Source organism: Vespa crabro, chromosome 2 (assembly GCF_910589235.1).
Source record: "Vespa crabro chromosome 2, iyVesCrab1.2, whole genome shotgun sequence".
Taxonomy (NCBI): Eukaryota; Metazoa; Arthropoda; class Insecta; order Hymenoptera; family Vespidae; genus Vespa; species Vespa crabro.
The window spans coordinates 935,001-956,928 of record NC_060956.1 but is presented as its reverse complement, the minus strand read 5'-3'; the positions used below and the strand labels follow the sequence as shown (position 1 = coordinate 956,928).

General features: G+C 38.3%; 1 protein-coding gene across 8 annotated transcripts in view; it reads right to left on the bottom strand.

Annotated features, from left to right (window-relative positions):
- The window catches only part of LOC124422086 (mucin-5AC), a 186,889-nt gene that overhangs the window by 74,190 nt on the left and 90,771 nt on the right, over positions 1 to 21,928 (bottom strand). Inside the window, exon 3 of one of the 8 annotated variants that reach the window (XM_046958028.1) lies at positions 7,856 to 7,907. The exons of the other annotated variants lie outside the window; for them this stretch is intronic. The gene's annotated coding sequence lies outside the window, so the exon portion shown is untranslated. The remainder of the gene's footprint in view (positions 1 to 7,855; positions 7,908 to 21,928) is intronic. 8 annotated transcript variants of the gene reach the window in all.

Below are 21,928 nucleotides of genomic sequence, written 5' to 3'. Positions count from 1 at the left end.
CTTTCGAAGTTGCACAGCGAAATGGTTTTTCTTTCCTTTGGATGTTATATCAACTCTCAAAAGGCAAACGTATCTTTTCCTCTTCTCGCTTCTTTGTACACGTATATGTTGAATCGTAGAAACGTTCGAGAGTAGAGATCGTAGAGAACGTACAAAATAATTACGAATTTTTAACGCGATTAAAAGTTGAAAATTAATTCGACGATTGGACCTTACGAATCGTTTTCAAAATCTAACAACAACAACAACAAGAACAACAATAATGACAAAGAAATGGTTAACGTCGTTAATTAATTGTACATTAATCACGTTAAAGTTATCTTAAAGACGAGGATAAAGATGAAGACGAAGATGAGAAATTCCGCAATGCGGAAACGTTTCTCCGTTAGACGACACCGTTCTTGTTTTGTTCCATCGAAAGGTTACGTTCTTCTTAACCGTAGAGCATCCGTAAGACCGGTGCATTGGTCGATGTCAAAGCGGTTAACGAGATGTCCATCCAACAAACGTGCTCTTCACGAGATCATCGAGAGGAGGGAGAGAGAAAGAGAGAGAGAAAGGAGGAAGAGGAAGAGGTTGTCAATGATCCACGAGATTCAACCGCATTCCTTTCCTCGATTCACCCGAGGGGAAATCATCGACTGCTCTACGTATAGTCCGCATGATCCCACGCGTACGATCGAACCAAATCGCTAATGGCAGCTTCTGCATTCGTAACGAGCGTCTCCTCTTCTCCGATACGAGGATACTCCGATCGAGATTTAATTATTTATTCGATCGTCGCTCAAACGACGATCATCTGCCGAACGCGTTCGACAAACGTACGCTCGTGGTTTATGGAATGAGAGGTAGATATACAGAGGGATGGAGGAATACGTGAGGGAAGGGTTGGCTGTATAGAGAGGGCCTTCGTTTATCCTTCCTTTCGTGCGAGAGCGTTAATTTTTCTCAATATTTACTCTCACGTTTCCCCTTCCCCTCCCCCCACCGCCGCTATCCCCTTTAAATTCTCCATGAGGGCGAAGAAAATATTTACTCGCCAATTAATTTTTTAATCGTTGAAAATCGTATCCCATATCGACATACATATCCGATACACTTCCTACAAAATTATCCATTTAAACGTTTATCCAAACGATTACTTTGATAAATGATTCTTTAAAAAAATAATTCGCGAGCAAATATACGAAGGATGTGACATTTATTGAGATCTTTATGAAAATCGTAGAACTCGCAGAAGGAAAGGATAGGGAGGGATATATATATATATATATATATATATATATATATATATATAGAGAGAGAGAGAGAGAGAGAGAAAGTTGAGTTTACGTCGAAAGGAGTTTACGAGCGACGCTGCTACTCTTCCATTTCCGCGCTATGTAAAAGCGATTCGAAACGGCGGGAAAGGCTTCGCGTTCAATTTCCGCGCGACGTTTCAATTTCTGACAAGTGCGAAGTCTAGCTAAGCGTTAGATAGAAACTTATTCCCTAGTAGTAACATCCAACGCAATTCGTTTCTCTATTTTGACATACATACACAGACCAAAGGGATATTTCCTTTTGGAATAAAATAAAAAAGAATGATGTATAAATGGCGTAAATGCGATTTTTTTTTCTCGTTTACCGAACAAATATACACGAACGGAATAATGAAAAACATCGAACCGAGTGGTCGGTAGTAAGTAACCTAAGTGGCAAACTGTTGCACGACTGTCTCGTCCTTCGGTGAGGGACGAAGAGAAAGATAGCCTCGAGTAGACGAGAAGGAGGATCGAGAGGGAGAAGGTACCAGGAGGAATACAGTGAACCATCCTCGGTGCGGTAACGACGGGCATTATATTCAAACAACCTCATACTCCTCCTCCTCCTCCTCCTTCTCGCTCCGTGATGCTTAACTTAGCTCGCCTCGATGTACGGCCATGGATCTCTTCCTTCGTGAACGGTAGTAGAATCGAGTGAAAATAAGAGAGAAACCGTCGAGTATGGTAGAAAATAGGGCTGTATCTTTTCAATACCAAGAAAATGAAATATTTTCTACCGGGAATATATGAAAATAGAAAATTCCTATCGCAATATGTAACTATTAAATTTGCTAGACCATTTCCGGTTTAAATAAAATTCCATCGTCGAATAGATTTTTGAAAGAAAATTAAAATATGCGCTTTATCGTGCATACCTACGTAAGGATACGTACGTACGTACGTAACCAGAGATTCATATAGAAAATTCAAAGTACCCGAGTGACTACGGACATGACAAAGTTATGCACGTATATACGTAAGAATATACGATATCATAAAATGTTATAACGTAAGCGAAAGAATAAGGATAGAGATATTTGCTCACGTCAATCGATGTTGAGAAATCCGAGAAGGATAAAGACTCCGCAGGTTTTTCTATGGTTGCCCTGTTGATAGGAACAAAAGAGAAAGAGAGAAGGATGATGTTGAAGAGGAAAAAGGAAAGATTGAAACTGTGGAAACTATAGCTTCTCGCTTTCCGGAGAATGTAAAGGCGCTTAATTGGTTTCTACTATGGCGGTTACTAACCGTACTCGATCGTTTCCTCTTTAAAAATCCTTTCGTCGGATCCTTCCTACCTGTTACGATCTTCTAACTGTATAAACCAGATTAATTAGATTTAACAAATTTATATGAATGGACATTAATAATGATCCGATAAACGTATCTATACGTAATTGGCCGAGAATGTTAATTTGAAATATTGTATCTATAAATGAAACAGAAATTACATTAGTTACATAGACTAGAGAAAGAAAGAGAAAGAGAGAGAGAGAGAGAGAGAGAGAGAGAGAGACTAATTACTTCCAATTACACTCTAATTACGTTATCGTACGAATTCGATATAATGAACTTTCCGTTCTCGTCGATAAATTGAAAGATTGACGCAATATGAACGTAGGTAGTTTCGAACATGAGTATATTGAAATTGCAACATCTTGGTCCAGGATTGGTTCAGGTAGGAAGGAAGGGCCGATGGTGTTGGGTCACTGGGTCGAAGACGAAGATCGTCGCTACGTACATATATACCTTACGTCTTGACGCACACAAGCCAGTTGATATCGATCGCGGTATGCCGGCCAACTAAGTATATATACGCGTACTAGCTAGCTGGTGCACCTGCGCGCTCGCGCGTCCGACCAACCAAGCGCGAACACGAGCGAGATAGCGACGAAAGAAAGAAAGAACGAACGAACGAACGAACGAAACGTTCTCGGTGCAGTTGCACCGTAAGAGAGAATCGTAAATCATGTAGGCGCCACTCATTCACCTCTCTGCATCGTCGCTTCGTCGTCAGGGCTCAAGATTTTCCATTATTGTCGGTTATTACTCTGATAAAAATTACTACGAAACTTTTCTCCTGATCGTTGAATCAAATATCAAAATCATTAATAAATCTGTCTGCTTCTTTTAATCTCGCGTCGATTCCTTAGACCGACGGCGACTTTTAATCTTTAAGGTAAGAAAAAAAAAGAAGAAGAAAAAAAATAGAAGAAGAAAACAGAAGAAAAAAAAAAAGGAAAACGAAAATAAAAAAAGATATAAAACATATAAAAAAGGTAAATACACGACTAACGAGATAATAAAATGAATAAAAAGTGTAATTGTTATGTGACTTATTACCTCTTCAGTTAACTACTATCTATTTATCTGTCTACATATACGCACGCGCACACACACACACAGACCACATCGATTTATTTGATATTTTATTGACTGAATAAACTCTTGTTATAGATAGGTCGTTGTTTATTCTCTTTAATCCTTTCATCGACGATTACAAAACCCAATCGATCATGAATTGAAGCAAGGAGTCTCGAATATAGAAGACGGAAACTCTTGTTATCGAATCGTCGGACTACTACTACTACTACTACTACTACTACTACTACTACTACTACTACTACTACTATTACTACTGTTATACTAGGAGGAACGGTAAACTGGATAGCGTGTCCCGAGAGATGTAACGTCGCGAGCCCGGTAAACTCTCAGCGAGCGCTGGTAAACCACGCGACAAGCGTGCTCGTCTATTCATAGTCGTATTGTGTGTGGATGCTTATGTACGCGTGATAGACGTGAAAAGGGACGGGGTAGGAGGGGAGGGGGGAAGGAAGATATATATATATCGAGATGCTGGACCAATGCTCAATACACGTGTCCTTCCAGAATTAATCGATGGAATTAACTGCCGACATAACCTTCTCCACCAATACCAAATGTATAATTTAATCTCCTCGACATTCTCTCTATAACAATTATCAATTAACGATAACGAGCCGTTAAAAATAATCCGTAATAGTATTTTGTCGAGCAACTAAATTAGAAAAAGTGGGAAGATTAGAGAGCACGCGACGGAAGGAAAAAGAGAGAGAGAGAGAGAAATACACATACACATATATAGACAGAGCAGGTAAGAGGCAAGACACGTTAAGTTACTCCAATGACACGGAAGACAAAACGGGTACTCCCGTTTGACAAAGCCTTCTATTACCCACATAATCCTTCCCAACGATGTATTTGTTGTCGTTACGTCGAGCGCGCGAGGGTACCGCTTGAAAACGCTTTAAAGGATTTACTAGACCGGAATGCAGCGAGAATGAAAGGGCTTTTCTTCGAGGAAACTCAACGTGGATTCGATACGCTAGCTTTCTGCCGTTGTTGCTCTTTTGTACGGCCCATCGACTACTACTACTACTTTTCCTTCTCTTTCTCACTCTCTTTCTCTCTCTCTCTCTCTCTCTCTCTCTCATTCTCTCATTCTCTCTTATACACATGCCCTCTTAAAGATTACATAACTTTAATTAATTTCATCATTTTCCCTTTGTTTGTAGTTTCGCTAAAAGAGAACGTTAGCAAAGTTAAAACGTAGAAGAAAATTCGATTGATAAACGACCCGTTGTGTTTCGAGGATGCTTAGAATATACAAAGAAGCACTTATCGTTAAAGAAACAAACAGAGGTCGAAAAGATTCTTGCCTAGATAAAGTGGTCGACGAAAGGAGGTCTCTCGCAGTGATGGAACACAGACGACCGACGACGAGGACAACGAAATACTGGAAATATTCTTTCTACACGCTCGACCTAATTCTTTCTTCCTTCCAATTTAACGTCGTACGTCGATAAAGTAAAAATATAAAAATCTATTAAATCTCTGTATATAAAAATCTGACAATTAAATTCACATTAACAATTATTCAGAAAACTAATAACGATGTGATAGTAAAGCAAAGTTTTTGTTGACATACTCTCTCTCTCTCTCTCTCTCTCTCTCTCTCTCTCCGTTGTCGACGACTCGAACGATCAAACTGTTCCCAGCTTTTGGTTATATCGATAACCGAAGAGAAAAGATAAACACTGGCTTGGTAGATGCCAACAACCGCGCGCTAATCTATCGAGTGTTTGTAACGTAACGTATTATTGACACAAGAGCATCGTGACAAGCACGTTTTACGTGAAAGCTGATGTAAAGAGAATGGAATCAGAGAGACGGAAAAAGTGAAAGAAAGAGAGATAACAAAGAAAGAAAGAAAGAAGAAGAAAAGAAAAGAAAAAGAATGAAATTTCATTTTCAAATAATGAAATGATTCAAAGACAAGAATGCGATAGAATGATACTTAAAATCTCAGATATCTTTTTATCGTTTTCAACGTAGGTGCATATACCTAATCAGCACGTAGGTATGTGCACACTCGAAATGCATATATAGATGTACCTCGACGGAATTTTAACGTGCAAGTGCACGCGTTGCATTCATGTTTCGAGTACGAACGTTAACGAAGCACAAAGGAGGTAGAGAGAGAGAGAGAGAGAGAAAGAGAAAGAGAAAGAGGGAGTAATATACACATCGACCACATAGTTTTCTCGACAAAATGGGATACGTGTATTCCCTACTATCTCGTTCTATTATGCAAAGTCATGCACGCATCTTCGCGTCGTATTCGTCCAATCGAATTTCACGAAACAAGGATAGATAAATCAAATATAAATCAAAAGTTAAAAACGCATTGATCATACTCCTATTCATTGTTGTATACTTCGTTTAAGATCAATGATAAAAGAAATGAAAGATGTTGGACCGAAATGGAGATCGCTAGTAACGTTTCGTTAACGTTGCAATGGAAGATAGAAGGGGAGAGAGAGATAAGAATAGAGATAAAGAGATAAAGAGAGAGAAAGAGAGAGAGAGAGGATGAGACGAGGAACGCAGACCTAGTTTTCATATTCATCGAGCTTTAACGAGGCCCTTCTCTCGGAGCTAAGTCACTGTGCTCGCGTAAGCTCTCTCGTTTACATACTTTAGACACCAGTAAAATCTACGTTCTCTCTCTCTCTCTTTCACTTACTTTTTCTCTTCTATCTCTCTCTCTCTCTCTCTTTCTTTCTCTCTATCGTACTGGATCGGTAATCCTTGTATCGTTCTCGACGAGTTTCACGATGGAATCACGAGGGAAGTCATAAATGAATACTGAGAGAAAGAGAAATTAAATCTTGGATCAAAAACGGGTCCTCCCAGAGATTTCGAGGGAATGTCGATGCACGTGAATTATTCGTAGCTCTATTAAAATTAAAAGAGATTAATTCGATATCATGTCGCGCATCCTTTCTTTATCTTTTCTTCTTTTATCCATTCATTTTTTTTTCTTTTTCTTTTTTTCGAAAAATCATTTCACCAGATAGGTCAAAACGAATTCTTTTATATGACAAATCTTGAACACATTCATTTCTGTTTCTTTCATTTTTTTTTTTTTCCATCGGAATACAAATAAACGAAGAGAGAGAGAGAGAGAGAGAGAGAGAGAGAGAGACAGAGAGAGACAGAGAGAGTTAATCGGATAACGAATAAAAGAAATTCGATCGAATGGTTGTTAAATTTGCAGAGAATAAGTCGATAGCAATGGACATTCCCCTATTTCCGATCCGATTACTTCGCGGGCTTTATTTCTACCTTCGATTTATTATCGATCTACGGTGATTAAATTTAATTCGACAAATTACATAGATACGTCAGGACCTATCACAGAATTTAACGATTCTTCCAACTGTTATCGTTCTCAGGAATCCATGTATGTACTTACTTACGTACGTACGTACATACATACATACATACATATATACATACATAAAAGAGAAAAAGGGAGAATGAGAGAACGAGACGTTTCGAACGCTCAAGTATCCCGAAAAGCGAGTCGGTTAAACGTTATACGAGGAGCCGTATAAACCGCACCGCACATCGTATAAAGCATATAAACCTGTAGCAAGAGAAGATAGAGGAAGCAGAGGAATAGAGAAAGAGAGAGAAAGAGAAAGAGAGAGAGAAAGAGAGAGAGATACTAGGAGAACGTTAGCGTACGACGTATACGGCAGCGTGATATAGTTACTTGCATAGTTACAGCCGAGTATTATTATTGCCGGTGCAGGTAATTGCTTCTACGTTCCGTGTATGGTCTCGCAGGAGTGTAGAGAGAAGCACGTGTGCGAAGGTCGAAGATGCCGCATCGTGTCGTTACTTCGCGCCCGTGCACACTTGCACCGCACTTGCCCACCACTTGTCGTGCACTTGCCACGATACCCTCTCTTCTCTCTCTCTCTCTCTCTCTCTCTCTCTCTCTCTCTATTTTCTCTATCTTTCTCGTTCGTTAATGATCTTCGTACAGCATCCGAGCCTTTCATACGCGTTCTTTTCTCTTTGCGATTTTTCAGTCATTCTTTCTACATCTTTCTCTATTCGTTTTTCACGAGAAGAAATTAAATCTTGTAAAACGTTAACTTATTAAAAAAGAAGAAGGAAAAAAAAAAAAAAAAAAAAAGAAAAAAGAAAGAAAAACTTACGTGCGTTAAATCGAAGATAACGTACGATCCCGAGCGCACGAACGGCACTTACCTGTAACAGAAAGAAATAAAATTTATTAGTATAAAAAAAAATACAAAAAAGAAATAAAAGAAAAAAAAAAAAAAAAGAATGTTTCGCGAGATCGAAAGTAGGGGAAGGAGGAACGTTGAAATTTTTACGAGCAGTCGGCTTGTTCTTTTTTTTTTTTGTTTTTTTTTTTTTTTTAAATCCTTTCCCTCGATTTCTTCCGAGCGATCTTTCGGCGCAAGGTAATCCGATTTCGCGCTTTTGTTTCGGAGCTTTTGAAGCTCGTCAAGGGCAGAAACACGACGGATCGGCCGAGCGTGCGCTAGCTATGCCCGGGCTGTGTTGGAGGCCGTCCGAGAAATGAAGGGATATTCCGGTAAACAACAATGGCAAAGCGCGTCTCGACGCTCCACCCGTAGTAATCGACGCTAGAATATTCATGAATATCAAGTCGTGCGCGCAGAACGAATAAAGAGAAAAATGAGAAGAGAAAAGAGAGAGAGAGAGAGAGAGAGAGAGAGAGAGAGAGAGAGAAAAGAGAACGAGAACGAAATCCGACAAAAGATGTCAACCATTGTCGTTCTCGTTTGCAAATGCATTTTGTCTGTCTATCTCTTTCTTTATCTCTCTTACTATCTCTCTCTTTCTCTCTGGAGAGCTCTGGAGAGAGAGAGAGAGAGAATGCACGATTGGCTCGAAGCATTCGGAATATTTTCTATTTTTTCATTTATTTCGACTGTCTCTCTCTCTCTCTCTCTCTCTCTCTTTTTTTTCTCTCTTTCTCTCTACGCCGGCTTCATTGAAAAATATGTTTTTAATATTAAAAATCTCTTGGAGAATTTTGCAAAAACTATTTTGGTCGTTGCGAAACGTAAACGGGGATAAAGAAAAGGATATGTACGGGTTCGTTGACAGGGAATAGTAGAAATTGTTTTTTGAATTAATAACAATCCGTGGGAATATTCAAGAAGAACGCTTGGTGTATAGTTTATTTAGTAGATAAATATGTACATATATACGAGTGCTTGACGTTTAAATATCGATAGAACGAAATAGCTTTCATCTCGGTGAATCGTTAAAAATAAAAAAAGAAAAATAGAAAAAAAAAAAAAGAGAGAGAAGATATATGTTTTCTGTTTCTTTTTCATCGAAAAATCAAAGAAAAGAACTGTGAAAGCCATAATAAGGAACGAAAACGACGATAAATCTTAAAAAGGGTTAAAGAGAACTAAAGTATGTTCTTCCTCTTTCTTCCCCCCCCCTCTCTCTCTCTCTTTCTTTCTTTCTCTTCCTCTTTCGAATGCATCGAACGCCGCAGTTTGCTACGATGCAACCCGTGGACGCGGAATTGCAAGTAGAAGTTGAAAATACAAGAAGAAGAAGAAGAAGATGAAGAAGAAGAAGAAGAAGAGGAAGAAGAAGGAGAAAAAGAAGAAAAAGTGGAAATCTACTATGGTAGCATGAAGGAGAAACGAAGTGTATAGAAAGAGTCGAGAAAAGGCGCGGCTCACGGATTATAACGTTTCCAAGAAAGAGTCTTACTCGGCCGTTAAGACGTACTATGGACTGCGATTTACTCTACGAGACTCGAAATTGTTTCGCGGTAATACGTGTTCGAACATCCTTGCAAATGTTTACCGAGCATAATGAACGATTGCATCGATGTCTGAAAGGTCCGAGTGCTAAGAGAAACGTCGAGTTATTCGCTAAAGAGTTATCCTATGTTTTTTCTTTTTCTTTTTCTTTTTTTTTTTTTCTACCAACGGAGAAGCTCACGCGTGTGTATGTTTCTTGGAAAATGAATTTTTAAAATTACGTGAATTAGAAAGAAAAACGAATGATTAGCCTTTAAAATCGCTTTCCCGTAAAACGAAATTTTACGAGAGAATAAAAGGATTCAGAGTGAAAATGTATGTATAATAATCTAACAGGAGTGTTCAAGTTCGATCTTCATGGTCGAGAGGAAAACTTTTCTTTTGGATAAAAATGAAGTACTTTAAAATCTCGCTTAGGAATCGAGCTTTCCTAACAATGGCGAATGCGCAGACGGAGGAAGAAGAGAATTTGCAAAAGCGAAGAGGAAGTAGAAGAAAAACAACGACGGAGAGCTCTTGTCGTCGTCGTCGTCGTCGTCGTCTTCATGCTTGCATTATGGGACGTCTTAAAGTAGTTTGCAAGCAAGCTCGAAAGGAGCGTCTTCATCGAATCGAGGAAAAGCGCAAAGTCGAAGAAAGAGAAAGAGAGAGAGGAGAGAACTTTGAGAAGGAGAAAAGGAGATTAATTAGATCATGATGATAAGACTGGACCGTAACGGGTTATAAGATACAACTAGAATTTCCTTGTCTAGGAAGTCTCAACGTTTGAAGAAGCATTTGTACCTGGGTAACCATAATTTGCAAAAGCGACCGAAAACTAAAATAATCGAAGGCTATTTTACTCGTTGCTTCCTCCCTCTCTCTCTCTCTCTCTCCCTCTGCTATATTTTTCTAACCTTCTTTTTTCTTTCCTTTCTTATCATTTTCAAAAGAATTCTCAAAGTATTTCTTTCTCTTGTTGCGCGTGTCATGTTATTAAAATACTGTTCGATTTATTTCCTGATAGAATAATACTCATCATAGATCGATCGCGTGTTTCTCTTTTCTCCACGACATTGAGAAATAAAAAAAAAAAAACAAAAAAATAAAAATAAAAATAAAAAAAAGATCGATAATACATGGGCCCGATATATATTTGATCTCTGTTGTCAATATGCACACAGAAAGAAAGAAAGGAGATAGAAAGATGGAATCGACGTAACAATTACCGAGGGAAGCACGACGATCGCGTTCGTGACAACGACCTGTCAGCATCGAGCGGTGTCATGCGAAGCCGAAGAAACGAGCCACGACACGTAGCTGTCGTGTGAGAGATTCGAATGGCTTAAAGGCTCGTGGCGTGGCACATATGTATGTACCATACATATGTCCTTTATGCATGTGTACAACTGAAAAGCACAGTCACGGGAGAGAGGTAGCACGAAGTTACGAGAGTACGCGGCGCACATACGCACGCACACGCACAGACACACATTTACCAGAATCGCGACGCATGGAGAAACATTCCAACGGCAGTTTACACATAGACACAATGTGGGCTTCACACGCACGTTTCCGTTCTCTCGCACGGCCGACCATTAGTACATTATATCGGGAACACAAGAGAATTATCAACGCGAGTTTCAAACTTCTTATAGCACTGAACGAGATTTCGAAGATATTTTCTAATATCGATCTTGAGATAGCTTCCGATTCGCTTGATCGAATTTCGTTGACCGATCGATTCCCGAAAATTATTCAAGAGGTTTAATGGACGTATTAATTAAACGTTATAGCATTATACCGATTATGAATTCTATCTGTACACACAAGTAGCGCGCACACACACGCATAAGAATATTTTCATGCACGGAAAAAACAATGTGGTATTAAATGATAATAGAGTACAATTGTTTGGAAAAGGAAAAAAAGAAAGATAGAAAAAAAAAAGAGAAAGAAAGGAAAAAAAAAAGAAATATAATACATGTTACACGTTTAATTCTATCACATGTAATAGATCGATGTATAAAAATTCTATAAAATTTCATGATTATTGAAAAATGAATCTAGCACAAATCGTAATTGACAGATTGGTTCATCTATTTTATTAATTTATTTATTTTTGAATTTTCTGAAGAAATGAAGACGATAACTTCAGAGTACACATCGAGAGAGAGAGAGAGAGAGAGAGAGAGAGAGAGAGAGAGAGAGAGAGAGAGAGAGAGAGAGAGAGAGAAAGAAAGAGAAGAAATTGAATGCGGGCACCCGTTGGCAATGTTTTCGCATAAATCGCCAATTCCTCAAGGCTTGAGATGTTAGCGCGAGATGGCACGCGAGGAGAAAGCGAAAGCGAACACACGGAGACCTCGAGAAGGAAGGAAGGCACACGTAACAGTTGCACGAGGTCGTAGAAGGCTACACATTTGTTGGGAATGAGAAAGATAGATAGAGAACGAATGAGAGAGATAGAGAGAGAGAGAGAGAGAGAGAGAGAGAGAGAGAGAGAGCACGGGAGCGGGAGAAAGAAGAGAGTAAGGGGACTTACTGGTTGGTACACGTGTGAGCTGAGACGATACGATAATGACTCGTGCGTCGTTATAACGCCTCTCGCGTGTCTATGCTCGTCAATATGAAATCCCTTTCGACTTGTAGAAGAAGAAGAAAAGAAAAAAAAACGAAAGAAAAAAAGAAACAAACAAATAGAACAAAAAAGAAGAATAGAGAAAAGAAGAGGTGAAGATCTATGGAAAAAAGAAAAGAAAAGGAAGAAAGAGAAAAAAAGGAAAGAAAAGAAAAGAAAAGAGAAGGTAAGGGTCGAAGAGGTAAACTTTGATTTTGCTAGGATTACCAGTAGTGGTTGGAGGGAGTAGTAGCCGGTGCTACTCTACCACCAACATTCGCTTTACTTTACCAGTTCACTCGTTCCACCTTCGAAGAGAAGATTCGACCTTCCAAGCTCAAGCTCGCTTTCCGAGCTTCCACGCTGAAATCCTGCGATATTGTACCAGCCGCTTATCGCCTTCCTCTTCCTTCTCTCTCTCTCTCTCTCTCTCTCTCTTCCTCATTCACTCACTCTCCCTCTCTCTCTCTCTCTCTCTCTCTCTCTCTCTCTCTCTCTCTCTCTCTCTCTCTCTCTCTCTCTCTCTTCTCCTTTCATCTCTTTTCGTCTCGCAACGAACGGCATCAACGACGGCAGAGAACGGTAGGAACAGATTTCTCTCTTCTCTCGTCCCACCGTCAACCACAGCATTTTGTTCGAGTCTGGCGGATTATTGCGGTCACGGAAACTCGAGAGAACCGGTACACCTTCCTTTCTCTCTCTCTCTCTTTCTCTCCCCCCCTCCCTCCCTTTCTGAGAGAAATATATATATATATTTCTCTCTCTCTCTCTCTCTCTCTCTCTCTCTCTCTCTCTTTATCTCTCTCTCCTTCTCCTTTGCTCGTTGTAATCTCCTTTTATCTTACGCCGTGCGTTGCACTTTGGAGTTCGTTGTATCGCGTCGTCATGGTCGATGCACCCTGCGAGATGAACGCGTTAATCCGAACAACTTTTCTGCTTCTTCTCCGAGTATCTGACTAACGTTCAAAGTAATCGTTAAGACATTCTTCTTCTTGCTTTCGCTAGTATGTCGTCCCTACGTCGTTTTAATTTCTATCAAAAGTTTTTAATTTTATTTCATCCATTTCGTTTTTCGTTAATCCAATGAATGAAAAATATCACGCTTTGTCATATAGAAAATATTCTCAGAAACTTTTCCCAAACAATCCCAATAATAAATTTGATTTACATATTTGCTACGTAAGTCAAAGCTCTTTCATTGATTAATCATTCATTGAAGAAAACTCGAAAGGACGAATTTCACGTTCCAAAGGATGTTCTCCTTAACTCTTCGTCAACTCACTCTGTCTCTCTCCTCTCATTTAATAATTACACTCTATTCGACCTCGTTTTCTCCGATGCAAATTCAGCGGAAAGCACGCGAAACTCCGTGCTGGATTTATTAAAGTTCCTTCTCTCGGTCTGAGATATACCTACACGGGACTCACTTTATACCTCTTTCCTTCTCTTCCAACAGGAGAGTTCGAGGAATGACTTTTGAAGCACCCGACGGACCTTTCATGCGGAAAGTCTGCGAGACCTTAATGGACCTTAGTGAGTGGCCCCGACGACGACGACGACGACGACGACGACGACGACAGCATATACTTCGATAAACCGTTATTCCAGGATCAAATTGCCCGAAGCTTAATTCCCGTTCTCATCGAAAACAAACGCGCAATGCAATTTTCGAGTCGAGATCTGCCAGAATCGTAAAAAAAGAAAAAGAAAAAACAATGTAAAAAAAAAAAAAAAAAGAAATACCACTTGTCACGGGAATTAACGGGATTTTTTTCCTCTTTCCTTTTCTTTCTTTTGTCAAGCCATTTTGATGATCGAATTTATTCGTAAAGAAAACTGACCAACAAAGACGAGAAAATTTCGATTGAATTCGATTTGATCGATGCTCTTCAACTTTGTACCCGCGAATAGCGTACTACCAAAGAAGCTTTCAACAACCCGCGCTTTCCTAATTTATCGCCCTCGATGATTTTCCAGTCGGCAGTAGTAGTGACCGTGTTATAGTCAAACATGTTACCCAGCCTCAACTTTGCATCTCAAAAGCTGTAATCAGATTTAATTCCGCAATTAGTCGGTTAAGCGCGTAAATTGCGAGAGGGGAATCGAATTTTGATTATAAATCCATTGCTAGGTAGTGGCGGACGTTTAAATAGATTACGCTGTTACTCTAATAATTAATGCGTTCGTTAATGCGCCGGACGTTGCTCTAACGATCAAGATCGATAAGAAAAATAATATCTACGACGGATACGAAGCTAACGATTACGATTCTACGTAGAACAAAACGAATTCTTTAATGAGACTGTATTATCATTAGAAAATTTTCTTATTTAATTGAACGAAGTAAATGTTTGCGTGCGTGCGTGCCTGGATGTAGTATGTCTCTATGCTGGTAAATATCGTATCGAGATAAATATGAAAAATTAACTCGTATCAATTTAACGCGATTGTTAAATTCGAATCGATTAAAGGACGATGATAAATACGTAATCGAGGAACGAATAGAAACGAAGGAGGTTGGATAGAAAGGAATTAGAGCACGATCACGTTCTACTCTCACTTTGAAAGTCGGAAACAATTCGTACTCCGCGTTATTCCCAGAATAGAGACGACGTTAAATCCGAAATAAGTTTCCGCGAAGGAGTCGTCGCTCGGTCGACATATTCCTCGCGCTGTCGGATTTATTTTGGAACGACGGCTATTCGTGACGTCGAAGAGGAGAAGAAGGAGGAAATGGAGGAGACATCGTGGACTTTGTAGAGAGTGGAAAGGAGTCTTCGTCATATCTCTCTCTCTCTCTCTCTTCATCTCTTTCGCATAGCTCTCACGTTATTAGACACGTGACATACTAACGCCCGAGCAAGCATGCATTTCTTGCATGCGTAATTGCATCATGCACGGATAACGCATCGAACGTTTCTCCCTTTTCCCAATTTTGATCCTTCGAAACCGCAAGAAAATCGTATTTTGATTCGTTAATGGACGATTTAAAAACATAAGTACTTCGTTAATCGATATTGATAATCCATAGAGATGAATATTTGACGAAGATTCGTAGCAAATCGTAACATCTTTTAATTTCTAATTTGCGAATAATTTGAAGAAAGACAAATTGTCTCCGAACACAATTAGCTACGTCTTTCGTCGAGTTAGTCGTAGAGGTGGAGAAGTGAGGAGGTAAGGATAGAAGAAGGGGCTCGGAGGGAGGACGACGAAGTTCGTCGTAGACGAAACGGATCGTCGTGCGGCGTAGGCATTATCGGTGAAGACCGAGAAGCCTGAGTTACGCTGCTTAATGCGGATGCAAATATTTGTCTTTCACGATGCACCTAAAGGATCCTTCGAATACTTCGAAATATATACCGCCTTAGTCGTGTATAATTTCTCGACGAGATATATTCTATTCCCATCCGTTTATCAATATGAGCGTGCGCGCGTGCATACAAACACACGCACGCATACGTGCATATACAAAAGGACGCATACATATGTCCAGCATATTTTTTACAATTGAAATTCTTTTTTCTTTTTTCTTTTTTTCATTACGTTCGACATCAAACGTTACGAATGATATTGCTAAAAAAAAAAAAAAAAAAAAAAAAAAAAAAAAAAAAAAAAAAAAAAAGAAGAAAAAAAAAGAAAAAAAAAAGGTAAAAGAAGGAAAAAACCGAAACAGGAAAAAGAAAAAAAGATCGATGACATTACACGTATATTCTACAATGGCAAAAAGCTCGGTATAATTATAGGAAGCTTTTAAAGAGACGTGGAAGAACGAGCGCGTAAATAAATTGAAATAAGAGAATAAGGGCTCGTTTATTCGACTACAAGCTTTACGACGTACTAATTAGCGTTCCCGACAGGTAAATACCTAACTGTAGATTTAAAGGCGAACCTCGTTGATCTGATCCGTGAGTAATGAACTCTTGCGCATGCGAGCCAAACAGAGAATGAGAGACAGAGAGAGAGAGAGAGAGAGAGAGAGAGAGAGAGAGAGAGAGGAAGAAGACCGAAACCGGAAGTGAGTATACATCGATAAAATTAACGGTATCGAGTAGTCGTGAAATCTTTAATTCTACGACATAACGTCAAAATTAACGATTATGAATTCCAATAATCGATTAATTATTATCCGGAAATCTGAGTTTCGTTATGGAAATATTAAAACATATATGTACTTACATACACATTATCAAGTAAAGCATACACATACTAACCGTAATTCGTTCACCGATCGATCGGCAGAAAGATGATCTCGGAAGTAATTGTCTATAGTTATACAGATCGTTTATGAGAGACGATAAGTTGAAGTTGGTTTTCAAGGAAAGAGGTAAAGATCAGCGTAACGACGTACTTTACGCCGTACCAATAAAAGTGAACCGATCAAAAGTTGGCGGATCTCGAGAGAGCGTGTACGAACGAGAAAGAAGAAAAATCAGAAGTGGAGGATGAAAGAATGGAAGAAAGAAAGAAAGAAAGAAAGAATGAAAGAAAGAAAGAAAGAAAGAAAGAGAGAATACGAGAAAAAGGGAGTAGGAAAATCGAAGAATAAAATGCTTTTCAGTTACTTCCAAGTTTCTCGAACGAATCAAAGACGTCGGAAAAGAACGCATTTCGAAAAAGGTTGAAAGCGACGATAACAAGGAATGAAGTTTTTCGTATATATAAAAATTGGAGAGAGAACAAAAGAAAAAGAAAAATCGATCGATCGATCGATCGATTAGGTCCTCGAATAGAAATACGATACATTATCGATGATGAACTTTTCGTAATTATCTATCCGAAGAACACTCAAAAACAACGCATCGATATTCTCGTCGAATTAAATGTCAAATTCCAATCATTTTTCACGATTATATTCCACTACTTCCTTTCTTACTTATTTCCTTTTCCCTTTGATTATGTCCCATTCCTCTTTTTCGCCGTTGCATTCGTTGCAAGAAAAATCTAAAGGATTTATTTCGCCGAGATTTTATCGCGAGATAAAATGTCGCGCAACGAAGTCCTCCTCCTCCTCCTCCTCCTCCTCCTCCTCCTCTTCTTCTTTTAATCCGAGTCGAATCACTTCACTTTTATAAACAGTTCGAGTCAGGGGAATCGTTGAAAGAGTCCAATTAAATCTTTTCAAGTTAAACAAAAAGAACCATTCAGACCCTTAATGACCGATAAATCGATTTTCACGATCGCACGATGGCGCTTTTCGAAGCTTGGAAATATATATATATATATATATATATGCTTCTGCTTACTCCTACAGCATTGGTGCGAGCTGTAAACGAATCGAAGAGGGTGAGAAAGAAAAAGAGACGAGAGGGAAGAAGGGAGGGAGAGAGAGAGAGACAAAGAGACAGAAACACACATAGAGAGAGAGAGAGAGAGAGAGAGAGAGAGAGAGAGAGAGAAGAGTACGAATTAATCTCCCTATTAGCAGTCGCTCGTCTCAATTGCCCTCCTCCTCGACCTGATTTTCCCTCTCCATATATCTCCTACGAGCACGTCTGACCGGAAGTCGAACGATTTATCTCGACTCGAACTCGATCGAACTGATTCATCCGAACTAGAGACGAGAACTTATCGATAAGAAAACTAATGGAAAGGAAGAAGAAAGGAAAAAAAAAAAAAAGAAAGAAAAAAAGAAAAGGCCAATCGGTTATTCGATTATTTCATTCTTTGGAATAGAATAAAGAGAAGATAAAATGTTGAATCCATTTAAATAGGTAAGTTCGATAACGTTTTAAAGCGATTTGAAATTGATATACCATTTGACCATATTTACGATGTCTCCCTTTTCATCGGCAACGATTCTCGAGTATCGATCAACGTCGATTTCGCTCTTTGACACAGTTTCCTTCTCTCTCTCTCTCTCTCTCTCTCTCTCTCTTTCTCTCTCTAACACACTCTCTTTAGCTTTAATTCCTCCTCTCGAGCGATAAGAGGAAGGCAGCGACGTGTAATGCGATATGCGTGCGTATAAATCGCGTCACGTCGATACGTGACGCCAACGAGGAATCGACTCCCCTCAATGGATATTTCTCTGCTTCATCGCCGTTCGAAACTTCAAAGATAATTCTCGTGACATCAACCGATAAAAATATTGTTATAAAGGAACATTTAACATTACGTAAACGTTTCTATTTCATTCTTTTGATCGTTAATATTATATATATATATATATATTTTTTTCTTTTTTTTCTTCTTTTTTTTTTTAATCGTTATCCTACGGAAATAATGTCGTGTAGGAAAACAAATAATAAAAATGTTTCAAATCGTATTTCCACGGTAAGTACTTTTTGCGTTTCGACGTATCAATCGTGACTAGTATCATGTATTTCTCCTTTTACGTGCCAAGAATTCGAAGCTATATCGTATTCGTCGAACGCAGCATATCATCTCTCTCTCTCTCTCTCCCTCTCTCTCTCTCTCTCTCTCTCCCTCTCTCTCTCTCTCTCTCTCTCTCTCTCTCTCTCTTTTCCCTTTTGAACGTTTCAAATACTTCGATATATTCAGATATATGTATATTTACATATTTCTGTAAAGGAAAAAAAAAGGATCAAAATAGATAAAAGAAAAAAAAAAAAAAAAAAAAGAAAAAGAACGAAAGAATTGCGTAAAACAACGCAAGCTATTCATATCGTTCGTTCATGCGGATAAAATTATTTGCCCCGTTATTTCGATGTTCGATACACAATGAAAGCGTAGCCTCCTGCTAGCAACATTATAACATTAAAATAAATCAGGAATTAAAATACCGATGTGTAAATGTAATTAATTTTAGTTGTGTAACACGTTAATTAAATATTAGCTATTAATTAAATATTGATTTTAATACATATTAATATATAATTTATATTTTTCACATTCGATTTAATTATATTTAATATTGATTTTATATAAAATGTATTAAGCCTTCTTTTAAAGCATATCATTATATTATTCTTTTGATTTCGTTCGTTTCGTTTCGTTCGACTCTCTCTTTCTCTCTCTCTCTCTCTCTCTCTCTCTCTCTCTCTCTCTCTCTCTCTCATACTCACTAGTATATTTCTCCTTTTTTATTACAAACTTGCATTCGTCTTTGTTCACGGCGATTTTCTTGCAGCTATTCTACCTCGTCGTCGTCGTCGTCGTCATCGTCGTCTTTTGTTGTTGTTGCAGTCTAGCTGTTCGTAGACGAGTACGAGGAGGAGGAGGAGGAGGAGAAGACGGAGAAGGAGAGAAAGGAAGAAGGAGGACGTACAGTAAGTAAGTTTCTGACGGGAAATCGATGCCTAAGCGCCACCGTAGCCACCGGCTGCTATGCTAGATTGTGTAAGACGGTTACAACATGCCGCGTGTTATAACGTCGCTGGATGCATCTATTTCCTTTTAAGTGCACCGAAGAGGACGGGGCTAACGTAGTAAGACGTAAGAACGAGTTGTTGTTATTGTTCCGAAGAACATTACCTTTGAAATTTTTCGAAGAAAGCCCTTTACAAATTTTTCTCCCAGTATACATCGTAACGATAACATAAATAAAACATTTTAGAACGAGAAGAAATTCTAATCTACTAGAGATCCACTGGAATAAATTATTATACATATATTATTTGTACTATAATCGATATATTAAGGAAAAATATTTTCTTAGTACCTATGCAATCCGCCTCAGATAATAATAATAATAATAATAGTAATAATAAGAATAATAATGATGATGATAATGATGATGATAATAATAATGATGATCATTCTAATTTACAAACAATGCTCTCCATGATCGCCCATAATAACGGTACCTTCATTATTTTGGCGAAAATAAAATAACTCTACATTTCAATTACACGAATCACAGGAGACTCGTAAAGCGATAAAAATGCGAAACCAACGAGAGAATCGGCCGGCTATAAAGTTGCAATTACATGCTCGCGCTCGCGCCCACTGAAAATCGCATTTAAAATCGTTGTACACCAACGTCGAACACATTTCTTCTTTTCGTCCGTCCATTCGGTTGTTTGTTTTATACGTTTGTGTGTGTGTGTATACACCCATACATACACATATATACATATTATATATTATATATATATATATATATATATATATATATATATATATATGAGAGCTTTAAATTTCTCTCGCGTGCGGACATTTTAACGCGTGCTACGCCTACCGTTAAACTCTTAATTATCCTTTTCGATTTTACAAATGCTGAAGAAGTTTCTTTTCATCGTAATTAACAAAAGAAAAAAAAAAAAAAAAAAGACAGAAAGAAAAAAAAATAATAATATTCATACAAAAATCTGTTCTATATTATTTCGTTTTACGTATATGTATAACTCGATCGATAAGATTGTACACACGTGGAATGCATGAAATAAAAGAACAAAAAAAAGAGGGAGAGAGAGAGAGAGAGAGAGAAATATCGAGAGAAACAGAGACGAAGAAAGAAAAGTATGAAAAGTCGCTTACATCAGAGGAACGTTAACGCGCTCGTAAAACGCGGAAATGATTTACGAGCGACCGCGCGTTGCTCCGTATTAAAGCGTTCTGCTCGTCCAACTTCTCTTCGAGTAAGAAGACTCACTCGTTCGTCGTTAACGAAGACGAGCGCCCGAAGAAGATGAGTTTCTTCGATGAATCGACGACTTCGTAACTCTTCCTTCCATTTTTTTTTTCTTCTTTCTTTATTTTTTTTATCTGTTTTTTTTTTTTTCTTTTTCCTTTTCTTTTTAGTTCTTTACACTTAAGCTAAAAGAATATCGCAAAAGCTTTTCAACTATTTCAAACTGAATCAATTTCAAATTCATTTCCGCTTTTCCTAAACTAATTAAAATTAATTATTAATTAATTTTCTAACGAAACGTTTCGTGCGAAACGTTCCTTCTCCTCCTTTTATCTTATTTCCTTTTTATTTTTTTCCTCTGTTTTTCTAGTTCTTCTTTTAATATACATTTTTACACATATAAAATCTTTCTATTCGAAAGGGAGAAAACTATAATACAATTTTTCATTCCTATTAAGAAACTCGAGTAAGCAAAGCAATGAGAAAGTTTAGCGACATTACGGGCGACTTTATCGTCGCGAGCAAAATCTCTCGCGAATTCTGCTAATCCGAACTTGGCGTGTTCACGAGTATATATATATATATACCTTACTCCCGAGGAGATGTGCTCCCGAAACAATCCTTGCGATTGTGCTTTAACAAAAAATAATTATGCTCCGAGCGAGAAACTTTCCCCGGTCGAGATTCTCTCGTTAATTATTCACCCGACATCTACTATTTCCAAATAGTTTAGATTTCTACCTGAGCGTTACTTTGATTTTAAACATTAACAAGATTCTCTAATGTTCGTTGTCTGTCGAATAATGACTTTAAAATCAAAATTATTTTAGATCGTCGAGGAATTTGAGAAAAACCAATGCGAATAAAGATATCTCAATGTTTAATAAATCCGTTAATTAAATCATTAAATACTTTATATAGAACGTATAGAATGTTGATGTAAAAACTAGGTTAGAATCCTAATCCTCTTCTTTTTTTCATCTTTCTTCGGTACCTCAATGAAAAATATGTTCTCACCGTTTAGATGCTTCATGGCTTTTCTCTCGCTTCTCTATCCCTCTTCAAAGCTCCCGCATGCAAGAACGATGCACGTGCGAGCCCGACACATACACACACACAAAAGTACAAACATATATTCGTGTAGACGTCAAGAGAGAAACGCGTTTACTCGTTCGCTTACATATATATATATATATACATATATATACAGATACTACGCACATACACACTCACGCATTTACCTTCGAAAAGAGAAACGAACGCTGTAGCTGGTGCTGCTGGTGGTAATCGGCGAGGAATACTGAGGTTCTTCGCA